This window comes from Callorhinus ursinus, unplaced genomic scaffold, assembly GCF_003265705.2.
Source record: "Callorhinus ursinus isolate GAN/ISIS: 27379988/994484 unplaced genomic scaffold, GSC_fseal_2.0 scaffold19, whole genome shotgun sequence".
Lineage (NCBI taxonomy): Eukaryota > Metazoa > Chordata > Mammalia > Carnivora > Otariidae > Callorhinus > Callorhinus ursinus.
In genome coordinates, this window is record NW_027397081.1 from 21,274,387 (window position 1) to 21,297,357 (window position 22,971).

The 22,971-nt window shown below is 43.7% G+C and overlaps 1 protein-coding gene across 4 annotated transcripts in view; it reads right to left on the reverse strand.

Annotated features, from left to right (window-relative positions):
- FEZ1 (fasciculation and elongation protein zeta 1) overlaps positions 1–4,745 on the reverse strand; it is a 44,005-nt gene extending 39,260 nt beyond the window's left edge. Inside the window, exon 1 of one of the 4 annotated variants that reach the window (XM_025893957.2) lies at positions 4,576–4,745. The gene's annotated coding sequence lies outside the window, so the exon portion shown is untranslated. Of the gene's footprint in view, positions 1–3,901; positions 4,055–4,575 lie in introns of those variants that run through there. The other 3 variants (XM_025893956.2, XM_025893958.2, XM_073903933.1) reach the window with 3 other exon arrangements.
- Positions 4,746–22,971: the final 18,226 nt, after the last annotated feature.

Here is a 22,971-nt window from a genome sequence, read left to right on the forward strand (position 1 = left end):
ATCATAGACCAATAGAGACTTTCAAACAAGCCCCTGAGCTTTTCTAATATACAGAGCTTCTTATTGGGGCTAAAGGAATGGATCAAATGATTGGTTATCCTGACAGAGAGAGACCCAACTACCCATGTGCTCCAAGGCCAGCCTCCATAACCATCTCAGGCACCCCCCACTGAAAGGCTGCATACTCGGGCCTGCTTTCTTTTCCATGGCTCTCGGTCCTCCTCATGCACTGCCTTCAACTGCGATTTATCCAACCATGTGGATATCCAAGCCCTTCCCCAATTTTAATTTAAATTCCTCAGGGGGCACAGACGTCCTCTGGACATCACGCATGGCTCCTAGCACGCCCTGGTGTGCAGCTAGGCAATCAATCAATGTGCGCTCATTGAAAAATGATCATCTGTCCCCCACATACCTTTTCTCATTTTCCATTTCAGCAGCCCAGCCTTGTTGTCTATCATACTCCACTGTCTTCCCTGTAAAATGCAAAGGCAACCAAACTTTCCTCTCCTGTCTGTGCGATTACTGGTCCAGTTAGATGCTGAAATTGGAACCAACACCCGAGGAGAACCGGACAGACAGCAAAAACCAGGGGTTTTGCCCTGCAGTGCCGTTCTCCCTCTCTGCCTATAAAACTTACACTCTACATAAGTGAGGCAAAGGTCATGCCAGGTGAGGACCTAGTATCGAGGACTATACTGGAATTGAGCCAATTACCATCACATCCCATCAAAACATATTCTAAGTATTTATGGCTCGCAAAGGCAACATGATAAGATATCAAGATAAACAGATATAAAAGCAGTATGATATCTTGGAAAGAACATATGCTCAAGAGCCAAACAGACCTGCCAATGTGTGGCTAAGTGACAAGCATCATGGGTCCTGTTTTTCTCATCTGTTAAAATATGAAGGTGTTGGTGTAGAGCTAATAGCTTTGCAAGTTAATTTTAATAACTTATTAACAATCTTAATTTTAATAATATATTTTAATAATGTATTTCATTTAATCCAATATGTCTAAAAGGTTGCCTTTCAAAATGTAATCTATATTTTAAAATATTAATGAAACAATTTACATTCTTTTTTCATACTAAGTCTCTGAAATCCAGTGGGTATTCACCGAACATTTCCATTTAGACTAGCCACAGGTGGCCCACGGCTACCATACTGGACAACATGGCTATAAAACAATACACAACTAATTGCCAGTCCAGGATTCTTCATCTAGGGTCTACAGATCCCTAAAAGGGCTCTTTGAATATAACTATATTTTATGCACTTAAAAACATATTTGGAGGAGAATCCCATAGGTTTCTCTACATTGCCAAAAGGGCCAATAGCACAAAAAAGATTGAGAATCCCTGAGTGCCAAAGTAAGTTGAGAAAAGATCACAGAGTACAACAGGGAGCAAGAAAAGGCTTTACAGATGAGGGATTTGTGTGGACTACAGCAGGACTCTGTGATGGTTAAGAGCCTGGACTCCAGGTTCCCCTCCTGATCCCATCACTTCTTAGGTGTGAGACTTAGGCAAATTATCAGCCTCTGATAAATTTGTGTCTCAGTTTCCTCATCCATAAAATGAGGTTTAAAATAGTATTTAGGGGCGCCTAGGTGGCTCAGTCAGTTAAGCATCCCACTCTTGGTTTGGGCTCAGGTCATGATCTCAGGGTCATGAGATGGAGCCCCACATCGGGCTCCGTGCTCAGTGATGAGTCTGCTTAAGATTCTCTCTCCCTCTCCCTCTGCTCCTTCCCCTGCTCATGCTCTCTCTCTCTCTCTCTCTCAAATAAATAAATAAATATTTTTAAAAACTAAAATAAAATAGTATTTAAGTTGAAGTTTATTTTGTAGAATAATGAAGATAATCTTTGGAAGTGCTAAGCACAACGTATGGCATATGTAGTGTCCAATAAATGTCAATGAATTTAGGAAAATGAGGATAACTCAGTTTCATGGAAATGTAGGGAGAGGGTGTTTCAAGTAAAAAAAAAAAAAAAAAAAAATTCCCCCTGCCATGACAGTCTATGTGCAATGCTCCAAATGTTGATCAAATGGTTTAACTATTGCTGAATAAACTTTATCACTTTTTTTTTTCGATTTTATTTGGTCAAAGCTTCTTGGAACACTGGCCCCATTTCAGAGAGACATGAAAGCTAACCAGCTGATGTTCCAGATATTTACACTTCCTTTAAATCTGTACTCTTCTCTAAGACAGAAGGGGGAGCTGGAAAGAGTAAGCGATACCAGTGGGGTGCTAGTTTGAAATGGCACAGTCTATACTATTAACCAGCAACAAGAGAGCAATCCAACCAGAATCTAAGACAAAGATTGAGATTGGGTGTTGGCAACAGGGGGGATTATGCTGAAAGCACCCATCCTCAGCCCAGGCAGCCTCTGGGGAAAATGGATTCACCTAGATGATTATAAAAGAAGAACAGGATACCACAGCTCCAGAGTTCAGAAACATGGTCATCTCAACAACCCACAATGCAGCCTGATTTCTTTTAATTGACTCACCGCCCAGGAGCCAAGAAGCTCTGGATGAATGACCACCCGGCGATGAAACAAAAACTGAAAGCCTGCACGGGAAACTGGAAGTTACTCAACACCCAAGCTGAGTCAGGTATTTGTAGAAAGACCCCAGGCTGTGGCAGAGGCCATGAAAGCCTGGCTCAAGGAGGGGCCTCTGGTTTGACGCTGGCCACCCTTCTGGAACCGGTGCCCCTTCTGTCCTTCATTCCGCTCACTTTCTTTGGCTCTTCTCCCTTAGTGAGGCGCCTTTGCACCCCCACTGAAATGCCCTACTCTTGCATCCTGACAAGCTCGGCCCTGTCTTCACTCCCAACTCATCTCCGAGGCCTCCTCCCTGAAAAGCTAGGGTTAATACAATTAACAGAGCTTATCCTCTGTCTCTACACTTCCCAAACCAACTTTTAAAAAAAGGCAGGCAGGAAGAATGGCAGGAAAAGGGAACCGCAGAAGGGTCACCTTGCCTTTTTCTCTGTATCCTAGAACACAGTGCAGGGCTATAGTTTATGTCGTATAATCTATTCCATTTACTTTGGCTCCCGATAGGGTATAATTTGGAAAAGAAACGACGGCTCTGAGCTTAACAGAGATCTGGTAGGAAACACAGAAGCCTCTCCCTTGCAGCATAATGATGCAGCTTGGGGCTGCAGTAACAAATTTTCACTCCCTGCTTTGCTGAGCTGAGCAGAGTGAAGCGGGAGCAGAGGAGAATTCACCATGCCTCCCCCTGCTGGGCCTCTGCACCTCCACAGAGGCCCCATTCCATCTCCCCCTTCTTCCTATTACCTGTCCCATAGATCAGTTGATTTCTAGCCCCTCACACGCCCCATCCCTAAAATCTGCCCTGCACTGATCCACCGCAGTTGTCCCACTGCTGCTCAGCAAAACCAGCCAGGACACAGGACTGTGCCGGCTTCCCATTTTCACAGAAAGAGTATTTCGTTGCATATTAAGTCAGCAACCCCTTTGCGGTTCTGCTTCCCCCTCTTTCCCCTCCTCCTGCTGCTCCATTCACCCTCATTTCACATCCCCCTCTCGACACCCCCCCCCCGGGTCCGTTGGGGTAAAGAAAGGCTTTTCCAAGCAGCACAATGGCTGGCGCTCCAAGAAAGCTGGGCTCACCCCGAGCAGGCCGCACACATACTCCACAGCCCTTCGGCCAAACAAGAGCGGGACACGGGAGTGGCAGGGAGTTCCGGGGGTGTCGAGCGGCGAGAAGGGAAGGGATAGGCAAAAAAGAAGAGAGGGCTGGAATAACACGCCCGTCCTAGGGCTCTGTCAAGCCTCGCGCCTCTGAGCCCCAGAGGCCCTGGGCCCACCGGAGGGCAGCGCCCCCACCGCTACCACCACCCTCGTCCTTTCTCCGACCTGTTCCGTAGTAAAACAATCGTTCCCGCAGCGCCTGCGGCAGCTGATAGAGGTTCTGACACTGCAGGAATGCATGGTCCTGGGGACGGCCTCGGCACCCCAGGGAGGGGCACGGGCGGGTGCGGGCTCAGGCTCTTAGGGGCATAGATGACTCTGGGGCGTTGAAGAGTAGCCAGACCAGATAACGGTCCAGGGAGGAGGTACAGACCCACTGCCCCACACCATCGGGCAGCGTTCCCGGTTCCCCCAGCCCCCAGACAGCGCCGCGCCTCCCTTCTCTCTCTCTCTCTCTCTCTCTCTCTCTCTCTCTCTCACACACACACACACACACACACGCGCACACACACACACACACACACACACTCGCACGCACACGCACGCCAGGCCTGGCTGGGGGGCCGAGGCTCTGATCTGATGATGCTTGAAGTGCCCATCATCCCACAGCTCCCGACCCGGGGGCTGCGCTCCCGTGAAGGGCTGGGCAGGAGGGCGACGGCCTCGGGGCTCTTCCGTTCCGATTCCAGGATGGGACGGGCTGGGGGCGCGGGGCTTCGGCACCCCCCGACCTGCTGGCCAAGAAGCCGGAGTCGCGGGGCCCCTCCTTCTCCACCCCCGTCCAACCCCCACCCACGGCAGTGGGTCGGCCGGGCTAAGGTCGCCCCCCGCGACGGCACCTGTCCGGGTCCTGGTGGAGGGAGGCGGATCGCGGGGCTCAGCGGGACACCCCCATCCACGGGCCGCGGGGAGCGGCGGGAGCACAGCGCGGCGGCGGCGGCGGCGGCAGCGGCAGCAGCGAGCCAGCGAGCGCTCCCCCCGCAGCTCGGCCGGCGCCCGGCTCCGCTCCCCTCCTCCACCCCGCCCCCTCCGCCCCCTCCCCGCGCTCGTGCCCGGACGCTCGGGGGCGCGCCCGCGCTCGGGCACCCGCCCGCTGGCACGCGCCGGGCCGGACGTCATCTCCTCATTAGCATTCCGAGCCTTCCCTGCAGCATGCGGCCTGCCTTTATTAATATTTATGACTTACTATTTCTCCCCCCTCTAACATTGGACATTCTGCTTCCCTCATGAATATTCAGAAGCTCCAAGATGTGTGCGTGCCGTAACTCCCAATACGGATACCTCACAGCGCCTGACACTGTAGATTCTCCATAAATACACAGGCAGGTGGCTGAGTGGATGGGCAGGCGGATGCCCTCAAACACACCAAAGACTCCCTTGGACTTTTTTGGGCTCTGACTCATTCTACTCTAATGGAGACCGAGGTGGGCAAGCTGAGGGATGCCTGCCAGTCCAAACCCAGTTCAGACCTCAAGCCAAAAGTGATAAAGGCGTTTACCGCCCCAAGGTGCAGGATGAGAGCTGGATCCAGGCTGATAAAGCTGAGTGAGGTTTCTGGCACAGGAGGACTTGAGGTAATAGAGGATAATTCATCAGGGGATTATAAGGAAGGACCCTGGGGTCTTATGAAAATTAACTCCTCATTCATTTATCTTGTCCACTATGCATAAGTCTGTCCTTAAGGATGCTGTCAATGCAAAGTCTAATAATTCATGAAAGCAGATAACTAAAAGCACAGGCACTGCAGGTATCAATGGAAGGCACCTGATGAGCATGTCTGCTTGGAGAACCCAAATACTTTGGTCGAGTTAGAGATGAAGTCAGATCAACTGGCGGAAGGGTGGTGAAGGACCCCTGGGCAACGCTGAGAGCTTCCGCTGAAAGCAGCTGGAGCCCTTTTTTTTGCTCATTTATGCATTCATTCCACAGACATTTCAATCGTGAGACAAAGGTGGAGCAAGGGAATAAGGTCCCATTGAGAGGAAAGGAAGAGTTGGTCACTTTGCCCTTCAGGCGGCGTCAACCAGATAGAGTGGGGGAAAAAGAAGGTGGTCGGGGCGCCTGGGAGGCTCAAGGGCGTTAAGCGTCTGCCTTCGGCTCCGGTCATGATCCCAGGGTCCTCGGATCAAGTCCTGCACCAGGCTCCTTGCTCAGCAGGAAGGCTGCTTCTCCCTGTGCCCCTCCCCCTGCTCATTCTCTCTCTTTCTCTCTCTCAAATAAATAAATAAATAAAAATCTTTAAAAAAATAAAAAGGAGGTGGTTAAAAGGTCCCTGAGTCGGGGCAACGTGACTGGCTCAGTCAGTTAAGCGTGGGACTCTTGATTTCAGCTCAGGTCATGATCTCAGGGTCGCGGGATGGAGCCCTGGGTTGGGCTCCTTGCTGGGCATGGAGTCTGCTTGAGATTCTCTCTCTCCCTCTGCCCTTCCCCCACTCTCTCTCTCTAAAATAATTTTTTTAAAGATTTTATTTATTTATTTGACAGAGCAAGACACAGCAAGAGAGGGAACACAAGCAGGGGGAGGAGGAGAGGGAGAAGCAGGCTTCCTGCTGAGCAGGGAGCCGGAGGTGGGGCTCGATCCCAGGACCCTGGGATCATGACCTGAGCTGAAGCCAGGCGCCCTCTAAAATAAATCTTTAAAGAAAAGGGGCAGAGGTTGAGCGCCTGGGTGGCTCGGTCAGTTAAGCGTCTGCCTTCAGCTCAGGTTGTGATCCCAGGGTCCTGGGATCGAGTCCCCCCACATTGAGCTCCTTGCTCAACAGGGAGCCTGCTTCTCCCTCTGCCCGCTGCTCTCCCTGCTTGTGCTCTCTCTCTCTCTCTGACAAATAAATAAATAAAATCTTTAAAAAATAAAAATAAAATATTTTTTTTTAAAGGGGCCCGTGAGTCTCCTTTGTTGGGATGATAACCCAGTTCTGTGACTTAGGCAAGTTAACCTTCTTGTGCCTCATTTCCTTGTCAGTAAAATGAGGATAAATAAATAGCACCCACCTCTGAGGCCGGTCGTAGGATTAGAGTTAATATATGTAAAGTACTTTCAGGCACAATAGAAGGTACTATGTAAGTTTTGGTCATTATCCTCTTTAGGAGGAGCTTGGGGACACTGTACCAGAGGCCACCTTCTGTCCTGATGTTCAAAGCATGGGACTCACAGGTTTGAAGAGGTTTTCGAGGAAACACAGCAAAGTGATAAAGAGCTTGGGCTTTGCAGAAAATTTAGGGTCAAACCCCAGTGTTCTGTGTATCAGCTGGTGACCCTGCACAAGTTACTTAGCAGCTTTGAGCCTCAATTTCCTCATCTGTAAAGTGGGGATTCCAATATCTCCTACAAGTTTATTGTGCAGATTAAATAAAGTAATGCATGCAAAATGCTTAACATAGTGCCTGACATATAGTAAGTATTCAAAAGGGGAATTCTGTTGTTCTTATTTTTGTGAGGATTTAAAGGAACTAGAAGCTGACAACTGATACTCTAGGCATCTGGAATGAGATTGTCCTAAAACACAAGCAAAGTTATCCTTCCAGCAAATATTTCTTTCATTTAATTATGGTAAAATACATACAACATAAAATTTACCATTTTAACCATTTTTAAATGCACAATCCCGTGGCATTAAGTACCTTCACATTATTATTGCCGTCATCACCTCTATCATCCCAAATTGAAACTCTGTATTAATTAAATAATAAATCTCCATTCCTTCTTCCCTGCACACCCTGAAACCACCACTCAACTTTCTGTCTCTATGAATTTGACTATTCTATGTTTGTCCTTTTGTGTCTGGGTTATTTCACGTAGCATATGTTTTCAAGGTTCATCCATGTTGTAGCATGGGTCAGAATTTCATTCTTTTTTAAAATGGAATGATGTTCCATGGTGTGGATATACCACATTCTGTTTTGTTTTGTTTTGTTTTTTTAAGATTTTATTTATTTAATTGACAGAGAGAGACACAGCGAGAGAGGGAACACAAGTGGGGGAGTGGGAGAGGGAAAAGCAGGCTTCCCGTGGGGCAGGGAGCCCAATGAGGGCCTCGATCCTAGGACCCTGGGATCAGGACCTGAGCCAAAGGCAGTCGCTTAATGACTGAGCCACCCAGGCGCCCCGTTTTTGTTTTTGTTTAAAGATTTATTTATTTATCTTAGAGAGAGAGAGTGCGTGAGTAGGGGGAAGGCCAGAGGGAGACGGAGAGAGAGAATCTCAGACTCCCCGCTGAGCAGGGAGCCCCACTCGGGGCTCGATCCCAGGACCCTGAGATCATGACCAGAGCCCAAATCAAGAGTCGGACGCTTAACTGACTGAGCCACCCAGGCACCCCTAGCTGAGGCGATTTTTAAAGCTTTTTTAAAAATGTGGCCCAGCATCCCCTTGCTAAGCTTAGGGTAAAATGCAATGAGGAATGGTGGCCTGGACCCCCTGCACTCCTGTGCATTGTGTTGCACATAAGGTTTCTGAGAATTTTATCCCAGCAGAAACACTGCCAGCCTGGGCTGAAAAGATCAGGGATGGGATGAAATGAAGGAAGACTGTTCGACTTCTGAAATCCACAGTCAGGAAACAGCCTGATTGAGGCGCTCGGCTACGAACACCTGGTGTCCTCCAAGAAGAAGGAAGAAGGCAGCTCCGAAGGCAGGGTGGCTACCCTGGACCTGGACGATGGCGCTCTGAGGCACAGAGGATCGTTCTCAGGCCTTGAAACCTCACGGAATTTGCCCTGCTGGGTTTCAAGCTTGCTTTAAGTCACTGGTCCTTTTCCTCCTTCCACTTTCTCCCTGTCCTACCCTTGTATTATAGAAGCCAACCAGTTCCACTGGTCCATAAAGGGAGGGCAAGTTTGCCCGAGGGGGTATCACACCCACCAGTTCACCCATCCCTGATTTAGAGGATCACATCTGGAACTTTTTGAGTGGATGACATTTTGATGAGATCTAGAGTTAATGTTGAAATGGGTCAAGACTTGGGAATGTTGGGATGGAATGAATGTATTTCGCACAAGAGGACCAGAGGGCAGACTGTAGTGGGTTGGATAGTGTCCCCCCAAAACTCATGTCCACCCATGTCCTAGTCCATTCAGGCTGCTATAACCAAGTACCACAGTCTGGGTGGCTTATAAACAACAGAAATTTATTTTTAGTGCTTATGGAGGCTGGAAGTCCAAGAGCATGGTGCCAGAATGGTTTCCAGGGAAGGTTCTCTTCCGGGTTGCAGATGGCCATTTTCTGACAAAGTAGAAGGAGCTAGGGATCTCCCTTGGGCCACCTTTATAAAGGCACTGATCCCATTCATGAGGGCTTCACTTCACCTGTGAGGTTCGCAAAGGCCCCACCTCCGAGTACCATCACACTGGCCATTGGGTTTCCAACCTGTGACTTTTAGGAGGACACAAAAATTCAGACCCTAACAACCCCAAACTGTAGCATGTGACCTTACTTGGAAATAGGGGTTTTGCAGATCTAATTAATTAAGATGAGACATACTGGATTAGGGTGGGCCTGAAATCCAATAACTTGGTGACATTGTTAAGGCCGTCTCAAGAAACTAATACAGAATCCCAGAAGAAATATATAAGATAATTCAACATTCAACTCATATTAAAACCTCCTATGTGCAATCCATGTAAAGCTTTGGCACAGGACCTAGCAAATTGTAAGTGCTCAATAAGTGCTGCTTATATGTTATTGTTAAAAGTTTCAAAAATCTTCCTTAGGGTAGATAGTAGAGCTATCCCCACCTCCCAACCTCAGTTAGTCCAATTTTATTTATACATACTTAAGAGCTTTTAGAGCTTAAGAGAGTTTCCAAGCAAATGACATTCCCATTAGACAAAGTGATCAGTGCTTTAAAGAAGATATAAAGTGGGGGTTTTAAAAGATTTTATTTATTGGGGTGCTGGGTGGCTCAGTTGGTTAAGCGGCTGCCTTCAGCTCAGGTCATGATCCTGGAGTCTCGGGGAGTCCCGCATCGGGCTCCCTGCTCAGCAGGGAGTCTGCTTCTCCCTCTGACCCTCCCCCCTCTCATGCTCTCTCTATCTCATTCTTTCTCTCAAATAAATAAATAAAATCTTTAAAAAAATTGTTTTAAGTAAAAAAATAAAAGATTTTATTTATTTATTTGAGAGAGAGACCTCACGTGGGAGCACGAGCACGAGCGGGGGGAGGAGCAGAGGGAGAGGGAAAAGCCCACTCCCGGCTGAGCAGGGAGCCCCACCAGGACTTGGGACTTGGGACTTGGGACTCAGAACTCAGGACCCCTGGATCATGACCTGAGTGCAAGGCAGGCATTTAACCGACTGAGCCACCCAGGCGCCCCAGATATAAAGTGTTTTAAACAAGGTTCTATGATTGCTATGTGATGGTGGGGAAAAGAGCAGCGTGTTTGCCGGAAACCCTCAGGGCAGGTTTTCTCAAGTTCAGCACTGTTGATATTTTGGGTGATTGCTGTTGGAGGCTGTCCTGTGTGTTGCAGGAGGTTTATCAGCATCCCTGGCCACTAGGTGCCAGTAGCATCCCCCCAGTTGTAACCAACCAAAAATGCTTCTGGATTTCAAGTGACCCCTGGAGGGGAAAATCACAAAATCACGGAGTCAAGAACCGCCACCTTAGACATAGGTCTTTGAGGGGTAAGCGAATGTTCTGCTAGCTCAGGGCTGCGTTTCCCACAGAGAGAACTAGCAGAGCCAAAGCCTGGGTTATTTGGAAGGGTATACATGCGCTTTTTAAGTAAGAAAAACTTGAGGCTGATCATAGGTTCAAACTACCGGTTGTGGGAAATACAGGGTAAATAATACTGCTGGAATCACACTAATACTATTCTAGGGGCTGATTTTAGTCCCTGTACTGAACTTATTTTAGTCCCTAGTTTACTTGATATAATCAAAGAATCTTGGAGAATATAGAGCATTTAAAGGCCATCTAATCTAACCTCCCACCTGATTCAGAAACCAATATCCCTCTAGGGTGATGTTAGATACCTCCTGTGATGAGAAACCTGACCTTGCAGGGTGGCACATTCCTTTTTGATTTTGGGGATTTTTTGTGCTTTTAATGGCTTTCAAGGCTAGAAACAGCTTGTTATTGTTAGAAATTCAGTGATAGCGTGATATGGATTGTGCTCGTTCTACTTGATTTTCCTTAGAAGGATCCTTCTTGAAGAAGCCAGTTTTCCATGGCATTCTGGAAATGAACTGCTGAATCTTTTTTGAAAGCCTACATCAATCACAGCCCAGCAAATAAAGATGAGCTCATAGCTGCGAACATTTTAAGGCTGCTTGATTTTTTCCATCACTGGTAGCTCTCAAACACCAACATTCAATTCCAGCCCATATTCATCTCCATCCTCAATATCCAGGGTTGATTAAACTCCCTGATTTGTTTCCACAAGGGAAGTGGAATATTCCCCAAGATTCAAAATCTATTCATAGCCATCTAGTCAGTAGGTAATTACTCCACTACAAAGCAAAACACCAAGAACAAGAGCACATTACTTTCAAAAAGAATAAGCAGCATTATAAAAACTGACAATAAATCAACTCCAAGAATAATTACAAATTCCAGAATAGTCACCTCCGTTACCTGATGAAAAATGACAAAATACATGAACTAATGGGCAAATAAAGAATGAGATCCCTAAAGATACTGGAAATTCCATTAAGTGTAATATGATGACAATTTTTTTTCTATAAAGATAATACTTGGCAATTTCAGGAAAGGAGAACCACAGATTTTACTTTGAAAAGGAAAATGAGGTCCCCAGTGTGGGGGAAGCTTTTAGATCTACAGTGGTCAGAAAAGAAAGGTCGTTAACCTTCCCCTCTCTGTAGCTACCAAGTGATTTATCATCACGGGTCAGCATGTACCTGGGTGAATGGGGACGGAAGAGGCTTATTGTTGTCTCCTACTCTCGATAGGAAATAAAGCCTCAACCACAGTGTCAAGAGGGGAGGCCACTCATGAGATGGTTCAGGTCCATGAGCTCACTTTTAGATTAATTTTTGGTTCTTCGTACATCCACCAGGCCAAGCAGACACATCATTTATATAAACCCCTGAGGATTGACTCCCCCTGCCCTCTATCTCAGACAATCTCTATTTTATGCTACCCCAGAACACCCTGGTATTCAGAAATGTGATGATTCAGAAATGAACTTGAGGAGGTGAAAATACCAATTAACATTGTCATTTCACTGCACTCGTCTGGCCATATAAAAATCACTTCACCAGCAAAGCCCCAAAGCCCCGCATGTTCTGCAAATGCTGCCCCAGGCCACAGTTGTCCTCCTTAAGACTCGACTTGGAGTCACAACAGCATTTTCCACCCTGTAGAAATGATGAGCAAAGAACCCCCAAAGTCTCACTTTCAGCAGTTAAGCTTTTTTCACAAAGTCATTGTCGCCAGGATTTAAATAAACCAGTCTCTTCTAGTTGTCACATCCTACAAGATGAGAGCTTCACAATGTTGAACACCAAGCCCCAGAGAAGAGTTATGGTTGGTGATGAGCAAGATGGCTCCCCAAAAATATACAGACCAAATGACATCCTGCAAAATTATTGACATAGCATGTCATTGCAATTGGGTCTTGGGGAGCTCTGAGAGGAAAAATCGGTGTTAGATATTGATCAGATCCCTGGGACGTGAGAAAAGAAGTCGATGAGGCAAATACTGACTTAGAAACACACAGAGCAGTTAGATATAGAACGAATATAAACACAAAAACTTCAAGGAGCTTGGCAACCTATAACCGTTCAAAAGCTGCTGATTTTGTAGGGTTGCATATTCAAAAAACTCCAGATTCTTTCCAGGTTAAGAACGTGTTCATTGGGTCCAATGGACATGAATGAAATGGAAAATGTATACATCAAAGGAAGCTCTCTCGTTACCTATCAGAAGAGAAAAGATTACCCCATAGTCTAGTGATGATTATTCTTTAATCCTTTTTTTTTAAAGATTACTTATTTATTTATTTGACAGAGAGAGAGAGACAGCGAGAGAGGGAACACAAGCAGGGGGAGTGGGAGAGGGAGAAGCAGGCTTCCCGCCGAGCAGGGAGCCTGACCCGGGAAACGATCCCAGGACTCTGAGATCATGACCCGAGCTGAAGGCAGTCCCTTAACCAACTGAGCCACCCAGGTGCCCCTATTCTTTAATCCTTTTGTAAACCTTGTTTAGAACAGAAAAATATTTAATCCATATTGAATAATCCAGCTCTTTATACTTGCAAGATCTAGGAAAAATTCTCAGTCTAGTGTTTCATTTTTTTATTTTAAGGTTTTTATTTATTTATTTGACAGAGAGAGAGACAGCAAGAGAGGGAACACAAGCAGGGGGAGTGGGAGAGGGAGAAGAAGGCCTCCCGCTGAGTAGGGAGCCTGATGTGGGACTCGATCCCAGGACCCTGGGGTCACGATCTGAGCCAAAGGCAGACGCTTAATGACTGAACCACCCAGGCGCTCCAGTCCAGTGTTTCATATAACTGCATGATTATGGCTGATCTGATTATCTAGAGGACATTGCAAGAAAAAAAATTAAAGGGAAGGGAGGAGAAGCAGAAGGGTGTGCGGTGTTGGCAGACTGGGAAAGCTGCATAAACTAGGAGTCAGGAGTTTTGGATTTCAGTGTCAACTTAACATTAGCTAGCTCTGTGACTTAGGGAGAATTACTTAGGTTTTCTGACCTCGGTTTGCTCATCTACAATATAAAGGGCTTCAAGTAAGATCTTTTCCTTCTCTTAAATTTAATCAATCTAAACTTTACCTTTTCCTTCCAAAACCAATCGCAACATTTTGTTTAAATTGACTCCAAACTCTGAGGGATCTTGGAATGTCTTTAAATTCCCTTGCCTTTGTGTGTCCATTTGTAGACTCCTAAGTATTTCGCAGAGGTGTTAGGAGAAAACATGATGGCACAACGCTTAGTTATACACAGCCCTAGGGAGAGAGCCAAGTGAATTAAATCTACGAACTAACTCCAAATTGCATTTTATTCAGGGATTTTCTCTAACCCAGCTACAGTTGCTACTCAGTCAAAAGAATGACTTATATTCAGTGGATGTTCTTTAATATCCCCTTCTAGTATTGCCAGATTTACCAAACAAAAATATAAGACACCCAGTTAAATTTGAATTTCAGATAAATAATGAATAGTTTTTTCTAAATAAGTATGTCACAAATATTGCATAGAATAGACTTGTACTAAAAATGTGTTCATTGTTTGCCTGAAATTCAAATTTAACTGGACACTCTGTATCTTCATATTGTATCTGGCAACCCTACATCTACCCTTACTTTGGTTGGAGATAAGCAAATCCTAAATGATGGGTGTGTGTGTGTGTGTGTGTGTGTGCGCGCGCGTGCGCGCGCACGCGCATATGCGTGCGTATATATGATAATTGAGTTTCATACTTTTGTATATCTTCTCTCAATAAAAAAAGTTAAAAACAATATTTCTAAATGATATTTTAATTATCCTTGAGTAATAACTATGGCCTATATATCATTGTTCCTCTCTCTCTCTCTCCCCTTTCCACACCTATAGAATGTCTTTTGTTGGAGGGGAAAATATCTTTCATGAGCCTCTCAGAGTGCCTTATCTGTGTATTTGCAAAAGACTGACTAGACCACTTCAACAAGGAGAGATGAGTGTAAGAGTAAGGAGAATAAGTGTAAGGCAAGGTCAGTAAGGAGGAAATTTTAAAAGAAGTAATGACATCAGCCTCTTTATCATATTTACCGTTTTTTTATCTGATCATAGTAGACCATGGGGCCTGATAAACCATAAACTAAAACTTGATCAGTACATATACACAAAAACTTGTATGTAAATGCTCATAGTGACTTTATTCATAAGAGCCAAGACAGTGGGAACGACCCGAATGTCCATCTGCCGATGATGGATAAACAAATTTTGGTATATCCATACAGTGGAATATTATTCAGCCGTAAAAAAGGAACAGGGTACTGACACAGGCTGTAACATGATGAACCTTGAAAACATGCTAAATGAAAGAAGTCAGACATGGAAAGCCAAAAATTGCATGATTTCATTTATATAAAATATCTAGGTAAATCCATAGGGAAAGAAAGTAGACAAGTGGTTTCCAGGGGCCATATGGAAGGGGAACAGTGAGTAACTGCTAATGAATGTGTAGTTTCTTTACTCTCATTTGGGAAGATGAAAATGTACTAAAAATGGATAATGTGATGGTTGTACAAGTCTGTGATCATAACTGAAATCCACTGAATTGTATACTATAAAAGGGAGACTTCTATGACATGTGATTATATCTCAATAAAGCTATTATTTTTTTAAAAGTCAATGCATTAGAGAAAACCTTGCTCAGATCTCGGGTGATGCTACAGAACTACCCAAAGAGAGCCATTTCTAAAGAGCCAACAGAGTAACAAGACTTGTGACTATCATTTGGGTGGTTTACATGCAAGGAGCTCTAATACTACTTTTTAATTAACTTTTTTTATATTATTTAATTTTCACAATGTCCCAAAAAGTAGGTGCCATTACTCTCTGTCTTGGGAGAAGAGGAAATGGACTCTGAGAAACAGAGTAATTTGTTTGAGGCTGGCACAGGTAGGTAAGGTGCAGGGCAGAGGTTCTACCCCAGGGCCATCTGATTCCTAAGCCTGGGATAGCCCCAGTTCACACCCTGTCCATCAGAGAAACCAGGAACCATAGGGATTCTAGCTAAGCCTAGAAAAAGGACAGGCAGGGCACTGCTAGTGGCCCCACTGTTCACTCCTTCCTCTTCAGAAGTTCTGTCTCCCCAGTGGCTCTCAGTGGTTTTGTTTTTACTACCTTCTTAGCCTTCTTCAACCTCATTGCATGGTTAGCTCTTGCCTTAGATGCTGCTTGGAAATTTCCTCACCCCTAGACGTCTTTAATAAAAGGTGCTTGGACTCTCAGAACCCTACAAAAGCTCTGCGTGGTATTTTGCCTGCAATCAAAACTTAATGTCAGAATTTGCCCACATGTTGTGAGATGTTTTAGTCTCTGTCTTCCAGCCCTTATTCTTTTCTTGGTGCTGCTGAGGCACACTTGAGTACAGAAAAACATTAAAAGGTCTAGCTCCTGGTGTCCAGTTTGGCATAGAGTCCTGACCCAAGCCCCTGAACTGGATTATAGAGTGAGCTTTGCATTGATCAGGGGCTTCTCCTTGAGGCCATTCAGAGAGCTGGGCATTTTTCCTCCCCCTTTGCCCTCCTCAGCAGGAAGGAAGGCTCCTTTCCCCTCCCCTCTTCCGCAGGACTACCTCCCACCACTTCCATCCCTCCACACTTTGCTGACTTTCACTGTGGCTGCCAGGTTGCCATGCCAATAAGGTTCCCATGGTTACTAAGAAGAGCTGCTGCATTCCCATAAGCAGTGACTGTCTACCCAAAGAGAAAGGGAGACCATTATGCCCCCAGGGCAAAAACAAGGACTGAAGGGGTCTCAGCTCAGGGAATGTTAGAAGACAGATCTTGTTTCTCTCTGATGTCTCCAGGCTGGACCCTTGACCAATTCCCATTGCCTTCTCACAAATTCTCTCTTCCCTAAACCTGGAGAGAGAAGTGCCTGGCACTAGTTCAAGTCCATTGTTTTGCCTAGTGTGGGAACTGAATAGACACCGCATTGTGAAGATCAAGTTAATATGTAAATATACTAATACATCTGGGCTCTTTGTCGAGCTAGGAAAATGGCAAAATGCAAAACATGCTTTACTCTCTCTTCAACTGGATGTCTTGCCTGGAAATCTGCTTTTCTCCTTATGGTATTCCTCCCTGGATTGACTATCTTAGGTCACGCCACGTTTTGGTTTTTTTTGTTTTTAATCAAAGTTTGTTTTCTCTCAAATATAAAGAAATACATTTTAATATAAAACTCAGTAATAAAAAAATAAGACAAAATGATTTACAGTCCAAAATAAAAATATTTATTTCTTTTTAAAATACACATTTTGCAGGGGGAGGGGGCACCTGGCTGACTCAGTTGGTAAAGTGTGCAACTCTTCATCTTGGGGCTGTGTGTTCAAGCTCCACTTAGGTATAGAGATTACTTAAAAATAAAATCTTAAAAAATAATAATAAATAACATATACTTTTTTATTGTTACTCGGTTATCCTATGTTGTTGTAGAACATCATTTTTGAAATACCATTTATTTATTTATATTTTGTCATGGTGAATTTTCTCTCAGCATTTATCAGTTCAAAAAAAAAACCCTGGAAATTCCTAAAAACAAAACAAAAACATAGTTACCTTCAGTGCCTAAAAGCAGGGCATAAATTTCCCTTTAAGGAAAGTGTTCTTCCCCAATACCAGTGAGAGAAAAGAGACTCTTACCTTTGAAGATGAGAAATCCACACCAAGATGAGTTTGCATAAACAGACCTTACTAAAATAGCCCTTATCTTCCATTAGTTCCTTCTATATTTCCTAGTCACTTCCCGACAATATATTGTCCCTTGAAACCCACTTTCCTTTGTTAAAAGAGTATATAAGCTCCCCAATCTAAATGCTTCTTTGATTTTCACTTCTTTTTTGTGATCTCCCATGCACATGAACTAAGTGCCTTTTCTCCTGTTAATCTATCTTTTGTTCGTTTAATTCACAGGCTCCAGTTACAGAACTTGAGAGAGTAGAGAAAAATTTTTTTCCTTCCTAACACACTCATGCTCATAGCAACATTATTCACAACAGACAAGAAGTGGAAACAACACAAATGTCCATCCGTGGATGAATGGATATACAACATATGGAATATATATATATATATATATATATATATATATATATAATGGAAGGTTTCTGAGCCTTAAAAAGGAAGGAAATTCTGACACATGCTATATAACATGTGTTAATCTTAAATATAAAACTGTCAGTTATTTTACCAGTTTAAAAAATGGGTTTATTCGTGAATAGCAGAGAATTGGCATCTGGGATGAGCAAGCTCTGGCAAAACTATAGGCAAGTCTGCAGAACAAAGGGGAGGAAGTCTCTTTTATATAGGAAAGGGGGAAGTTGGAAGAGTTGTTATAAACAAAAAGTCCACTGGAGTAACCTGGAAGACTGAAATATAGCGGCTTTTCATTGGCCGAGCTCTGACTCTCTCTCTCTCTCTTTAGCCAGGCTGTTGCTGAGGGAGGAGGAAAGCTTGCCATCCTTCTGCTGGGATAGTAAAGTAGTATCCATGGGCAAAGTCCATCTCTTCTGGTTGGGTCTGCAATTAACTGAGTGATAGGGCTTGAGAGCTCCCCCTGCTGGTCTGCCAACTCCTTTCTAAACAAAGTTTCCATTTATTTATTTATTTATTTATTTATTTATTTATTTATTTATTTATTTATTTATTTGAATTAGTTGTCTTTCAATTTTACAGATGCTCAAAGTCATACAGCATGTAATTGGCAGAGTTAACATCTGAACACTGACATTTAAATTTTAGAATCTGAACTCTTAACCGTAAGTCCGTGATGTCTCCAATTATAACATATAAAAAATAATACACTGGTATATTATTTGAAAGCACGCAAAGGGGTGAGTAAATACAGTATTTGAGGGCAATCAAAAGAAAGAAATCAACTGTTTTGAGCAACTACCATATGCCAGGCTCTGTACTGTGTGCTTTACTTATATTACCTCATTTAACCCTCACACACCTACTATGAAGTAGATACTATTTTTTTATTTTCCATTTTATTTTTTTTAAAGATTTTATTTATTTGACAGAGAGAGACACAGTGAGAGAGGGAACACAAGCAGGGGGAGTGGGAGAGGGAGAAGCCGGCTTCCCGCGGAACAGGGAGCGGGATGCGGGGCTCGATCCCAGGACCCTGGGATCATGACCTGAGCCGAAGGCAGATGCTTAACGACTGAGCCACCCAGGCGCCCCTATTTCCGTTTTATAGATGGAGAAACTGAGATTCAAAGAGCTTGGATAACAAAGTAACTTCAGGTCCACCTCAAAGTAAAGTTCATACTCTTAATCACCAGGAAGTGTTGGCTATATATTCATGGTTATAAAAAAGTTTTCCTTTCATTAATTTTCACACATGGATGCACCTTGAAGACATTTGCTGAGTGAAATAAACCAGTCACAAAAAGACAAATACCATATGATTCCATTTATAGGTATCTAGAGTAAATTCATAGAAACAGAAAGTAAAGTGGTGGTTGTGAGGGGCTGGGGGAAGAAGGAAATGGGGAGTTGTCATTTAATGACTATAAAGTTTCAGTTTACAAGAAAAAGTTCTGAAGATTGGTTGCAGAGCAATGTGAAAAAGGTTAACATGATAAATCTTATGTTACATATGTTTTACTACAATTAAAAAACCCAAACAAACAGAGTTACCATACGTTCCATCAGTCCCAATCCTAGGTATGTGCCCAGGAGAAATAAAAAACATATGTCCCTATAAAACTTGTGCAGGAACGTTCATAGCAGCACTATTTGTAATAGCCTGAAAGTGAAACAAGTCAAAAAAGTCCATCAACTGATGAATTGATCAACAAAATGTGGTGTATCCACACAATGGACTATTATTCAGCTACAAAAGGAATGAAGTACTATACATGCTCTAACATGAATGAACCTTAAAACACTGGGCTAAGTGAAAGAAGCCAGACACAAAAAGCTACCTATTGTATGATTCCATTTATATGAAACATCCAGCATAGGTATCTACAGATATAGAAAGAATTGTGTTTGGGTGGCTCACTCGGTTTAGTGTCTGCCTTCAGCTCAGGTCGTGATCCCAGGGTCCTGGGATCAAGTACAATATCCTCATATTAGGTTCCTTGCTCAGCAGGGAGCCTACTTCTCCCTCTGCCTGCCACTTCCCCTGCTTGTGCTCTCTCTCTCTCTCTAGCATATAAATAAATAAAATCTTTTTAAAAAATAAAATAAAATAAGGGGCGCCTGGGTGGCTCAGTCGGTTAAGCGTCTGCCTTCAGCTAGGGTCATGATCCCAGGGTCCTGGGGTTGAGCCCCGCGTCGGGCTCCCTGCTCCGCGGGAAGCCTGCTTCTCCCTCGCCCACTCCGCCTGCTTGTACTGTGTCTCTGTCAAATAAATAAATAAATAATCTTTTAAAAAATAGATAAATAAATAAAACTAAAATAAAAAATAAAATTAGATTGTGGTGATGGCTGTACAATTCTGTGATATATTATAAATCATTGGGTTATATACTTTATTTTTTTTTTTTGGGTTATATACTTTAAATGGGGGAAATGTATGCTATGTGAATTATACCCCAATAAGCTGTTTTAAAAACTGAAAAAAAATCAAAAAGAAACACCTAGGTCTTAGCAAATTGCTGGGTTCTAATAGCTCTTGTAGATTAACAAGAAAAATCAAACAAAGCAGGCCTTTTGGCCTGAATCTCTAGTTAACTAAGGAGGGATTCTTTTTAAGTTTGTTCTAATTCTTGGGCTCAGCAAATTCTGTCCAGACCTTTATTTTTAGCTCTGCCATAGCTGTATTGTTTCTTTAATTCCTGGGTGGCATCAAAGTGAAGCAGGCATGTGTGAATGTGTGTGTGAGTGTGTGTGTGTGTGTGTGTGTGTGTGTGTGTGTGTGTGTGTGTGTGTAAAGGAGACTTCTTTCCTAAGCATTCATTGAGAGGGAAGTCCCTACCATTACACTTAACATTATACTGTGTTGTCCCAGGCAACTTATTTCTCTTTTGCTTCAATGTCATCATTTCTGAAATGGTAACAATAATGTAGCCAGGTGCAGGGGTGGAAGAGGTTCAACCACTTGCAGCAATGAAATCCACACAGTGAGGCCAATACTGGGAAGACAGGGACTCTCATCACAAAGACTGTCTCCAAAGTGCTGAAAATACATCCTGGTTTATACAAGGAAAACGTGGCACGTGCAGGTGGGCAGTGAAGGTCAGGTCAATCATTGACTTGGGGTCAATCAGGTGGAGTCTTGCTGGTGTCAGGAGAGTTGTTACAGCTTGAGGGGGTAGTCTAGGTTCCCATCAGGGGATGCTTTGCACACAGGGTTGTTTGCCTGAGTGAAGAAATAAGCTGGAAAGAAGAACTTAGTCAATTAGAAAGTACAGGCTGAGGTCAAAACAGAGGTAGCTGTCCTCTTTCAGAAATAAATATCATTCCTGTCAGCTTGCCTAAGACAAAAAGACTTACTGGGTGTCTCCAGTGGAAAACCAGCCACATTTAGAGCACACTCCTGTGGATTATTTGTCTTTAAGAGTTTCATTGCTGTAGGAGAGGAAAAACTTCCATTTACTCTGTTAGGTTCTGTGTCTATGCCTGTGAATTAAATGACCAATTAACAGGAGAAAAGCATACACATTTTATTTAATAATTTTTATGTATCCATGGGAGTTTTCATGAGGAAAATGAAGACCAGAAGAAGCAGTCAGGACCAAGACCTTATATACTTTTTAAATAAAGAAATGATAAATCTGTGAAGAAGTGAAAAGACGAAGGGGTTTGAAGTAGGGGCAGTAAACTGTGGGAAAGTCACTAGGAAATATGTGGGGGAAACTACTAGAACATCAGGGTTATTTTGGTAGGTCTGTGTGTACCCATCCACACAGCATCCATTCAGCATCAACTCTAGTCTCCAGTGACAAGAGTTGTCTTGCTGGTAAGGGAGGGCCCCTTTCTCATGGGAAATGTTTTGACCAGCTTTTAGGTAGAAAGGGGAGGTCAGAGAGCATTTCCCACACCTGCAGTTTCTCAAGCTTCTTCAGCTCAAAATAATAGGTAGACCAAAGCAGCTCATTTTGGGGTGGCATGTTCTGAACCCCTCACTGCCCTTGAGCTACTTCACAATTTTGTAAATTGCAAATAACTCCTAGAAATGCAAAACAATGGGCGCCTGGGTGGCTCAGTCGTTAAGCGTCTGCCTTTGGCTCAGGTCATGATCCCAGGGTCCTGGAATCGGCCCCGCATCGGGCATCCTGCTCGGCGGGAAGCCTGCTTCTCCCTCTCCCACTCCCCCTGCTTGTGTTCCCTCTCTCGCTGTGTCTCTGTCAAATAAATAAATAAATTCTAAAAAAAAAAATGCAAAACAATTCTTCCCTATAGACATGCAAATGGACTCTTGTCAAGTGGAGGTTCAGTTCGCTTCCCACTTCCCTGAATCTTAGAAAAAAAGTCAGATTATCATCCATTTGTAAATTAATTTTGACATTCCTTTATATAAATGTGTTTCTTTGACTTCTCCTTTAAACTGGTTGTAACATTCTACTGAGTCCCACATTAATTAGTTAAATTTTTAACATGTGTTGTTGTTGTTTTTTAATCTGTGGAAGAAATTTGTCCTTTTTTTTTTTTTGAAATTTGTCTTTTTTTTTTTTTAAAGTAAGTTCTACTCCCAAGGTGGGGCTTGAACTCACAACCCCGAGTTCAAGAGTTACATTCTCTACCGACTGAGCCAGACTTGCACCCTGAAGTTTGTCCTTTTAAACACTTTTGGCTTTCTGTTTCTGGTTGGGAAACTGTTTCTGGTTCGGGCTTTTCCCAGTGCATCACGAAACTTACCAGCAAATTGAAAGGGTAAACATTTATTGTACTAAAGATTTCATCATAACCTTCTTCATTTTTTAGCGATTCCTCTGGTAGTCACATCAAAAGAAATTTGTCTAGGGATCATAAGAGCTTACATTTACTGAGTACTGAGTGCCAGGCACCGTTTTAAGTACTTTATTTGCATTATCCCTCTGAGCCACGTACTAAGAACCAAAACTCTTACCATTTAGCATCACAAGACTGCAATCTCACGGTCTTTGTTGGCATTACTTACTGGGAAAGTCCTGGACTGTCCTGCCCAAGCAAATGGCTCAATTGTACATTACATGAATTTCCCATCAACCCTTCAGTGGAAAGCATTAATGATGGTTTGTGCACTATAATTCTTTGAATCACATTCTTTGCCAATCAAAATAAATTACATACTTTCATTTCTTTGTGACAACATGAGTGGACCTGAAAACATTTTGCTAAGTAAGAAAAAAAAAACAGTCAAAAAGGATCACATATTGTATGATTGATTACATTTATACGAAACAGCATGGTTATGGAGACCCACTTCAAGAACTTGGAGTTGATTTTTTTTTTTTTTTAAGATTTTATTTATTTGACAGAGAGGCAGCGAGAGAGGGAACACAAGCAGGGGGAGTGGCAGAGGGAGAAGCAGGCTTCCCGCCGAGCAGGGAGCCCGATGTGGAGCTCAATCCCAGGACCCTGGGGCCATGACCTGAGCCGAAGGCAGAC